General features: G+C 43.7%; 1 long non-coding RNA gene across 1 annotated transcript; it reads right to left on the minus strand.

The window, feature by feature from the left end:
- Window positions 1-4553: 4553 nt before the first annotated feature.
- On the minus strand, window positions 4554-10773 carry LOC128093902 (uncharacterized). Its single transcript, XR_008212799.1, has 3 exons — window positions 10665-10773; window positions 6758-6810; window positions 4554-5924 (listed from the first exon to the last, which is right to left on the minus strand). It is a non-coding gene; the product is annotated as an uncharacterized LOC128093902 (long non-coding RNA).
- Window positions 10774-11003: the final 230 nt, after the last annotated feature.

Here is an 11003-nt window from a genome sequence, read left to right on the forward strand (position 1 = left end):
ACCACAAAATGCAACCCTCCTTCCTGCTTGCCCTGAAATAGGTTTATCTGCCAGTGAAATAAAATAAGCATCCATCTGTTGGGGTTTATGAAGGTGATAATTAATCACATGGATGATAATTAATTACATCCCTTTCCCCCTTTGAATCCAAACCAATTTGGAAGTAGACAAAAATGTCAGCTAGAAAGCACAGTATCTGTTGTATTGTGTTTCTATTTGGAGAATGGTGCTCAGACCCACAGCCAAAGAAAATTTCCTAGTCCTTCCTCCCCCAAACTAAAACTTAACACCCAGTTGCATCCCAAACAATTGTTCTCCAGGAGGATATTAAGGAAATACCCCTTCTATAGGAGATCAAGGGTGCACCTTTAAATCCATGAGGGCAGGCTAGCCCATCAATGGGCTGTGTTCAGCCCCATTTCCCAGTGTCCCGAGTATGATTCACTCCTCCAATGGGGGGGAAAAAGAAGAAAGGCAAATGGCCACTCTTATACCCCCCTATGAAAATGAAAGTAGCACGCCGTCCTCAATCCCTTTTGTGACAGATAAAACAGAGAAGTCACTCTGACTCCAAACCCATCACAATTCAAAATTGTTTTTAGGCCCGTCTCCTTGTATCAAACTGAAGACCATTCTACAATAACTCCAGTGAGTCTGTAGAGTGTGGCACCTCTCCACTACCCTCTCCTATTTTCACCTAAAAGGGCAGCAACACTGGTCCCTCAAAGGGCATAGGTTTAGAGTGACCAATGGTTTTTATTTCTACAGAAACTTAATGCAGGCAAGTCCCAAGCTGAGGGCTTTCCACACAGTTTCCTTTAACCTTCTTGACAGTTTTCTTTATGAAATAAATGCTAATATTATTGCCCTTTCAGAGATGAGAGAATTATGGCCTCGAAAGGCTAATAGTTTCCTGATTTTATGCAAATAGCAATGAAAAGGCCAAATTAAGACCTAGTTAGTCTGTCTGCCGAGCACACGAGCAATCCCAAAAGCCATTGCCATGGGAAGGGTGGCTGAAAGTACTAAAGGAGACTGTATCCCTAGGAATAGTAATAAGATGAAAGCCTGCTGGTCACTCAAATGGTCCCCCAAATACATTAGGTAGCTCTACACAATGGTTGTGTTTTTGAGTGCCAGAGCCTGAGTGCTCCTGAAACTCCGGCTGGACCACTTGTCATTCACCTGCCTTGAGAGTGTCTTGTGTTTGTCCTGTGAGGTCTTGGGCAGATTGTCTGTGTCTCTGGCTTTCGTCTCCCGGTCTGTGAGAGCAGCATGGTGATAAGAACCATCCTTCCTTCCTAGAGTCCTTACCAGTTTGAGATAATTCCGTGAGTTTGAGGTGCCCAGTGGATGGCCCCAAATGTGAACTCAGTATGCATTAGCAAACACTGTTGCCTTTCTTCTCTTGGGCAACACGGTGCTGTCATTTCTATCTCTGCTCCAATTTCAGATCTTTCTAATCTTAATTTTTTTCCATTCTGCCTCCTTCATGCAGTTTTAATGAAAACCCCTTCTTGGCCAGAGCACTGCTGGCTGAGAGCTCTATTTGGAAGGCATCCAGGAAACTGACCCTGCTGGGGCCTACCCCATCTCCCTTCCTTGGAGCTTCTGTTAATTGCCATCTGGCTATTTTTAGTTTCTTCAAGTGTGTGCTGGGTGCAAGCAGGAGGGTCCATCCTGCTGTGGGAGTGGGCTTGTGTGAGCTGTGGGGCTTTCATTTGGAAATGTTTTGACACTGCATTTGTCAGGGCACCCACCGGTTGCTGGAAACTTGTGAGAGTAAGCAGGAGCTGGGGGCTTATTTTTTTTTTTTTTTAACCGGCATTCTCACGGAGGAGAGAATCCCCCCGTTGCTGCACAGCTTAGCGCATCCAAATGTGAGGTTGGCACAGGCGGAAGGAATTTAGGGATGTGAGGCTTACCAGAAAGCATACATAACAAACACGCAAAGCAACCTACTTAGGCTGTCGGCTGATGTGCAGATTGGCAGAGACTGCTCTTTGGCTCCTCTCATGGGAATTTTATTTGGTGTAGGATTAGCATCTCAGCTGGGTCAAAAATCCTCACTTAGGTCTATTCCCAGTCCTACCCTGAAACTCTCTTCTCCTTTTAAAACACCACACACCAGGCACTAACCTGGTGGTATGCCAATGAGGCTGACCTTACTCGTGTCCAGGACCGGAGGATGCCGCCTAGGTCTGCCCCACGGTTCTGTCTGTCAGTTCTTGTTTCTGTCTGGCGCTTCTAACCCTCCCTTCTCACCCTTGAGTGTTGCTAACCCAGTGACAGCAGACTCCTTGTTCAGGGCCACATCAGGAAAGGGCTCACAGGTCCTGCTAGCAGTTTTCTATTTCCCATCGCATCCCATCCTCGGATGGTATCATGATGCTGGGCTGCCAGCATCAAAAACCAACTCTGTTAATTGAAGGAAAACAAAATAGTCCGATAACTTGAAGGCTGCATAATCAAAATTCTTTGGAAACCCCTGCTGCAGGGTCTATCTCAGGAAGACGCAGTGCAACCAGAGACTCTAGCCCTACAGGCCAGTCACTCTACTTTTGATTTCTGTCCTTAGAACCTCCACTGTGCAGCTCTGGAATTTGGAGGCGGCTATAACCTCATGAGTAAACTTGACACAGTCCCTTCACACTCTGAGCTCTGGCCCTTGCTCCATTCCTCTCCCATGCAAGGTGTCTCTTAACTGCAGAGCCTCCATCAGGCCTGTGCTTTAGCTACAGGCATGTAGGAAGGGAACCTCTGACGGGCTGATGCTGTCCTGTGGCATGGGGTGGGGATTCCCTATACAGAAAAAGGGGTTCAGGTTCTCCGAAACACAAAAGGACAGCAGATACTCTCTCCTGTGTGACAAACAAAAGCATCCAGGTCGTTAGGTGCCTAGTATAAATGAAGGAACCAGGGCTGCAGAAATGAGGCTCACTTGCTTCAGAGTAACCCCAAGTGACATGGCAGACTTGGTTCTGTCTGTAGGTAAGCCTCCCTGCAGGATGATTTGGAAACCACAGAAAACCATTCTTTATGTCTAGGATAATAAGGACTGATAAGCCGGTGTTCTGATTGTTTAGTATGTGATTTTTTGAACTGTATTGTGGGTAAAGTATTATTGCCTGAAGTTTTCCAGGGAGATGTGAACAAATGTTGACTGAGCCTAGAGGGTACCAATAAGAAAATAAGACAATAATTACACCAAGGTGCAAATTGGAGGACCAATAATTTTATTGGGCTTATGGATGAGGTGTTACCTACAGAACTGTGGGTGACTCCAAAGCAGTGATCCACCAAAGCATCTCTCTCCAGCATAAGTGGGGACTTCCCCATAGCTGCATAGTTGGAGTCCCTATCCACGTTAAGCTTCCCTTCTCTAGATACTCAAGAACCTCCCAGAACACATGCACCTGGGGCAGAATTACATATAGATGGCAGGGCCGCATAAGAGACAGTAGCTGAGGTCTAGACTAATGACCATCCAAGATTAACAGTCCTTTTAGAACACCTGTGTGGGAGAGGATGGCTGTTACGCTCAGAGAACATTGTTCTGTAAAGGGTGTGAAGATGAAAACCAGTCTTTCTGAGCAGGCACATGTGTAGGGATGTTTCTTATTTCTATAGCTTGTGCTTTGAAAGCTGGCAGAGTTTCCCAGGGTTGCCATAACAAATTACTACAAACGGGATAGCACAGTACAGAAGAAACATACTGTGCACAATTCTGGAGCTGGGACTCCAGCATCAAGACGCCTGCAAGGCCAAGCTCACTTTGGAGGCTGTAGGGGAGGATTTTCCCTTGCCTCTTCACATCTTCTGTAGAGGATGCTGACAACGGCCGCTCTTAGGCACATCACTCCAACCTGTGCCTGAGCTCGCCTCTGTCCCTAGATGCCTGTGAGCAAGTTTCTCTCTTCCCACAGTGGCACCAGTCACACTGTATTGAAGTCCCAACTGAACCCAACAGGACCACATCTTAATTCGATGCTAGCTGCATGAATTTTATTTACAAGTAAGCTCACAAAATTCAAGGTTCTAGACAGATACAAATCCTTGAGGAATCTTCAGAAAAGTTAAACTGTACATCATCTCTGTAACACCCCTGCATTAAGTCTCTGAAATAGAAATGAAGAGAACGAGGGAGAAAATGGGTGTGGGTTTTTGCTGATCTCTGTGGTCCCTTAAATCCAAAAGAAAACTCCCTATGGATTTTCTGATTATAGGTGTAGAGCAGAGGGTACATCTGCAGGTTCTGCGCTTGGGCAGATTCTGGTGCTGAAACAGAAAGTAGAGAAAGATGCCAGAGTCCATAAAAGGAAAGACTTTAATATGGAAGCAACAGCCTTCAAAGATAACTAGGAAGAATTGTGAATAAGCCTGGGTCTCAGCCTGGGTGTTAGGGTAAGTAGAAAAAAGAAGATGGGGGCTGGCGGGCACACTGCAACAGGGGGACTTTTAGTTAACATATCTACACTCATAGCCCTTCTTTGCTCCCTTTGACATGGTGACAAATTCACCTAATTATTGGTGAAATTATTAAGGCCACTCCATGTAGTTAAAAGGGAGGTTTATTTTGTGGGGTAACTTACAAGTGAAGGGATAGTTTACAGGGTCTGGGAAAGGTGTGGCGCAGTATGACGGTGTTCTCTGGAGAACTCTGCTCGGTCTACCTCCAGCATCCAGGGTCCAGGAACCAAGAGAGCCTGCGCATCCAGATCCCAAGTCTTCAGCATCCTCTCTCAGCCCTGCCTTGTAGGTGTGACCGTTACCAAAGCCTCAATAGGGGTTGGAGCTTCCAGGTCAAAGCTGGAATGGCTACCTACTACACCTAATCTTTCTTCAGTTAATTTTAAATTGAGACAAGAGTATGACTACATAGTGACTCTGAGAACTTAGCAGTGACTGTGTGGAGAGTCTTAGCACATCTCCAGCATGCTGCACACAGAACTGGGGAATTACCATCAGAGATCACCATAACTTCAAAGAGCCTATACAGGCTGTGAGGCAGGATAGACTCGGCTATGCTACTGTAGCAATCTACCCCTAGCTCCCAATAGTGCACACCACCAGGGCCTTCCTTCTCACTCACATAACCTGTCCATTATGCTTTGAATAGGGACCATCTTTGTTCCAGCCTTCATGTGAAGCATCACTAATTCCTATTGACAGTCCTACTTCTCAGTTCTCTTACCTAAAAGTAGCCAGTGTTACTTCTTACCATGTCAATGGGTCATTAGAAGTCATATGATCATTCTGAATTTCAAAAAGGCAGGGGAATGCATGTGTGCACAAGAAAAAACAGGAATGTGTGGCCAACGACACTAATGGTTATCACCTCAGGTGTCACTTTGCAAGCTCATCCAAATGGGACAAGTTTGCTAAGATAGTATTCTTAAGTCCCTACTGTTCATTGGAGGTAAATTATAAAGGGAAGGGGATACTGAATAATTAATATTTCCATTAAATAGTCCTATTGGATTAAATTCTGCCTGGTGACTGAATGAGCAAGGTCTGTTTGAAAGTTGCTGCTGTTGCATTTCTAAACCTTGAACTCTGTCCACGGCATTGCTGTAAATGGCCAATTTGGGCCAACTACTGACTTGCTAAATGTTAATATAGAATACTGCACAACAGCAACTTCCATTGCCCATGCCTTCATGTTAATATCTGCTGTCTAAGATGCAAAAGTAAGCACATTGAGATGTAAGAGCACTAAAAGACAGTCAAACTAAAGTCACCTAACAAGGTCTTCAAAGACCTAAATTAGGACTCCTCTGTCCAGCACTGAACCAGAAGCTGAGCTCTGATGAACTTGGACCATCCACTTGAAGCCTCTTTTCACTTGATTTCCAAAATCTGAACTATGAACACAATTACCTTCAAGCAGTGACTTGCATTTAGAACTGAAAAATTCCAGGAACCTGGAACAGACAGAATCATAGGAAACTATTAACAAACATGATGATGTTCTTATTGCTCAGTGGCAGAGGGAATCTCACTCCATCTGGGGAAGGAAAATGGTGATTTCTCCATTAGTTATCATCACATATTAGTCAGTATGAGCCACCCCTAATACAGCCATTAATGCTCTTTTACTCTGTGAGTGTACTGTGTGAGTGCCAAGTGGGCACTATAGAGCTTGTCCTGCCTCTGAATCAACAACATGAATGAGGTGCACACTGATTCATGATGCCTGCTCAGAACCTGTGTGAGGCACTAGGAGAGGCCTTGGCAGCAGGCTTCTCAGGTAGGCATTGTTAGAGCAGCAGCCTTAGCAATGGAACCCAGATCCAGGTTTCAAAAGTCAATGCAAGTAATTCCTAGGACCCCTCCAGTGAAACTGCAAGGCATGTGCCCTGCTATGTAAAACAAGAGTGAATTAGAATCAGCAGTGATGAGCCAGGTCAAGCTTTCTCTTCTTTCCAGTCTCCAAATTCTTTCTTTCTACTAGCTCAGCACTTCTGAAACAATATCATTTCCCTCATCATGCATATCAGTATTAGTTATTCCTCATATCATTCCTGGAATAATGTAAATGTTTCCCAACTACTTTTTCTCCTTGTACCAATAAAGGTTGCATTCCCAGAAGAGAGTAATCCCCAGTCAAACTGGCTAAAACAGTTCTAAGACAGTGTGACCCCATAGCACTTTTCATTTGTGTCTGGTTCTACCGGGTTGTTGCTGTTGAACAGTCTTACTATAGCCCAGGCCAACCTCAAACTCAGGATCTTCCTGGCTGTATCCACTGCCATACCTGGCTCCATGATGTTTTAATCCAGATGCGTCATGTTCAAATATTAACCATGCCTAGGAAATAAAAGACATATTTTTTTAAGTTTTAGAAAGGAGGGAATCTTTCCCAGCAATCCCTCCTAGAAGGTTCATTAACACACTTCAGGCTCATTAACACATTTCTATCTCCCAAGCTTAAGCCCATCATTAGAAAGAAAAGAGAAGGTACCTGTTTGCCCTAGACCCGTAAGAACCCACTTGCTGGAACCAGCAAGGTTACCCATGTGGAGGAGGATATAGTAAACCAGAAATTCTTACTGAAAGAGGGAAGGTGAGGTGGCTGGTGTTGGTTAGGAATTCATTGTCTGCTACTCATCTCTGGCCCTGATCCATGTCATGCTGAGATGGGATGCTGCTGATAGGCAGCTATGATGTCATTCTGTTGATGACTCAGTGGTAATCCTGCTTTGCATAAGAATCATGACCAAGGCTCTAACATTTTTTTGTGCTTTTGATTGTTCAAGTCTCAGCCATGCTCCCCTAATGCTCTGCCTCTGATATCTCCTGCTCCTGAGGTATCACTGGCTTCCAGCTCTGTTATTCTTAAGTGCCTTGTGCATACTTCCCAAGAGTCCTACCTAGCCCTGCGTTCAGTTTGTACAACCTTGTCTTATTTTATACTGTTCACTCTTGTGGCGGTTTGAATGAGAATAGCCCCCCAATAGGCTCATATATTTGCATGCTCAGTCGCTAGTTAATGAACTGTTTGGAAAAGATTAGGAGGTGTGGCCTTGTTGGAGTAGGTGTGGCCTTGTTGAAGGAGACATGTCCCTGGGGGTGGGCTTTACGGTTTCAAATGCTCACACCAGGCCCAGTGTCTCTTTCTCTCTATTCCTACTGTCTGTGGATCAGGTTGTAAAGCTCTCAGCTACTACTCCAGCACCAAGCCTGCTTACATGCTGCTATGCCATGATGATGAAAGACCAACCCTCAGAAACTGTAAGCAAATCCCTAATTAAATGCCTCCCTTTATAAGTTGCCTTGGCCATGGTGTCTTTTCACAGCAATAGAACAGTAATGAAGACAACTCTCAGGGTCATTTCAGTGGAAGTCTTTCCCCTGACACAGGAGACTTCCCTCCTTCCTGCTCTGTGCCTTTTGTCATTCTGCCATTGCCACTTCAGCACACTGCTGTATTCTTCTCTAACAGGCCTCTTCCTGCATGCGTCTTTCCTTCTGCCAAACAGCCATGCTGGATCCTCTTCACACTCCCAGCACCTCCAAGTGCCTGGAGCAATGGGCAACAAGACACACTTAATAGATGCCTGACAAAGGAATCGGTGCTTGAGGTTTGGGGCCAAGTGATAGTGTCAGAATCTATTCCTGCCTTCTGAAGAGGGGCTAGCCATAAGAAGATAAGGTAAAAGTGGCCAGTAGGCTTTGTAGATTCCCAAGTCATAGAGAGTTGTGAAATAATAGGTAAAAGGGTAGATAACATATGAGAGATACATTTATCCATCCCCTGCCGGAAGACTAGGGGAATGAAATGCAGGTACTCATAAAAATTAATTCTGCATTATTTAAACACGGGCAGCCCTCGGGGTGAAAGGAAGTTTCGCTGCACAGCAGATACAGAATTCTGTCTTATGAGGAGCTGTTGTGGCAGAATTCTGCCATAATGAAAGTGCTAATTATCCGAACAAGACTTAAGTCCGAGCCGCAAAGGCTGCGAAAGGAATCTTCTGCCACCCTTGAGACGCTCAGTTAGAGGTGTGATTGACAGCAGAAGCTGGTGCAGTTTCCTCATTCTGTTACTGCCTAGGAGCTGCTCAACCAACCTGCCAGGTTGTAGTTAGCCTACCAGCAGGGTTGGGTGTGGGCTCTGGAGCTATGCGGCTATCAGTGTTGACGAAGCATATGCAAGAGCCTGGGCCAGGTCTAACTTTGGGCTGCCTGGTAGAGGAGGGAAAGACAGAACAAGCAATGGCTGCAAGGAGTTATGGCTGAAGGAGTTCACGGGTGGGTATGGGACACAGTTTAGGAATATAAAGTATGCAGTCATGGCAATTGGGATATTGCAGTTCTGAGCCTTTTTAAAGGTGTGTAAACAAGGAAAGAGAAAGGAATAATAACAAGCCTCATGTGAGGAATTAGTTATGGGATAATAAGGACCCTGACATGTAAAGGCAATTTATGAGTAGCTGGGGCCAAACATAAGGCCAACAGTGTGGTAAAGAGGTACAAAGGATGACTTAGAATTGAAAGGGAAGAGACTGGCTAAGAGCTTAAGGTTAGAGTTAGTTGATTAAACAATCTCAACCCTGCCATTCATCAAGTCCATGACTGACCTCTTCTGATCATCAGTGTCTGTACCTATAACACAGTGAAAATGACAGCACTGTCCTCAGCAGGTCCTCAGCACCAGTAAAGAAGGCAATGTTTACAAATTGCTAAGCAGACATAGCCTGTGACAACTACACATATTTGATATTTATTTTTACTCTTTTATTCTGCATAGTTTGGTTTCATATGTTCATAATACTTTGGCTATTACCTTTTTAATTTAAACCTAAGAAAAAAATGTATATTTAATATTACATGGAGCTATATTGTTCATGTCCAAACATTTCACAGGATTTTTTTTTTTCTGGATGAAGAAATCGAAAGGATATTCTAAAAATAAATCAATAAAATAAACAAACTTTATTTACCAATAAATTCACAGGACATTTGGCTGATGTTACATGGACCAATTGTTGACTTTTCCTTATTGGCTTTGCAGACATTTCATAACACTTTCTTATGCTATGTGAAAAAAAATTGACCATGTCTACAGTTACTGCCTGGGTATCTAGTAGGCAGATGAGAATGAACTTCCTTTCTAGAAGGACAGGGGACACAAGATCCAACTGGATCATAAAGTCATAATAACATGTCAGTGGCAAAAGAAAGGCATCTTTTAGAGAATTCTTAAAGTCACCAGATTAGGGGCTCAAGAGATATCTCAGTTGTTAAGGGTACATACTGCTCTTGTTGAGGACCGAAGTTCAGTTTCTAGCACCCGAGACCCACAGTTGCCTGCAACTTCAGCTCTAAGGGATTTAATGCCCTATTCTGGACTCCACAGAAGGAACTTGAAGCAGATGGTCACATTCATCCACAGTCAAGAGCAGAGAACAATGAATTAATGCATATACGTTAGTGATTAGATTTGCTACAATAAATAATTTACTACTTAGGGAATGGTGCCACCCATTGTGGATCTTCTCATTCCAGTATAATCAAGAAAATTCCCTACAAGGTAACCAATCTTGATTATCCTTCACTGAAACTCCTTTCCTAGGTATTCTAAATGGTGTCAAGTTGACAGTTAAAACTAACCATAACACTAAGCAATTAACCACTCATCAGTGAAAATGATAACAATTATGAGTGTTACAAAGGAAAAGTATGAGAAGGTGAAAACAAGAAAGCATATAACAGGAGAATTCAGCCCAGGAAGGGGAAAAAGGCCAGGTAGAGATGCCTGTGATCTGAGGAATGAGTTGGTAGATCACCAAGGATCCTCAAAGAAATTATAGCACACCCAACAGGAATATTTCAGATAAGTGGCCATTTCCAAAGATATGAGAGAATTCGGGAAACCAAGTAACTAACAAGAGATGTGAAGCCTTCAGCACTAGCAAGGGTGGCCTTGACATTGATCTAAAGATGATTACCTAGAAACCTGAGGGAATGTTAGTGGCTGTGTAGTCTGGGTCAAGAATTCCTTCATTGTCTTCAAAACCAAAAAACAACAACAACAACAACAAAAAAGGGAAAGAAAGTAGATTCAATAATCAACCCTTTCCTAATATCTTTCCCCCTGCCCCCACCTATTTTTGTTTTGTTTTTGTTTTTTGTTTTTGGAAAAGATCCATGAATCTAACCTTTGCAGCCTTGAAATTGTTCTGAATGCAGAAATCTGAGGAAACTGCAACAGAGGTACTCTAAGAAGTTGGATCACCTGGGGCATCTGTTTTCATTGTTGTCTGGTTCCCTTGTTCTGAAAACACACAAAGTTTCTTTATGTCTATAGCCAGGATTTTCAGGGGTTTCCTCCCACCCCCTCATTAAACCTGATCTTCTTTAACCTTGAATAAATCCACAGCCTTTCGTTTCCTGTGGAAACAAAAGCATAGCCTCTTTCCCAAAGCAAAACATTTTCTGACCTCCATTTTAAAGTTAAGGCATCTCTAAAGTATCTAGGCTGGTTTAATTCAGCAGTC

This window comes from Peromyscus californicus, unplaced genomic scaffold, assembly GCF_007827085.1.
Source record: "Peromyscus californicus insignis strain IS unplaced genomic scaffold, ASM782708v3 Scaffold_4__1_contigs__length_199733344, whole genome shotgun sequence".
Classification (NCBI taxonomy): domain Eukaryota; kingdom Metazoa; phylum Chordata; class Mammalia; order Rodentia; family Cricetidae; genus Peromyscus; species Peromyscus californicus.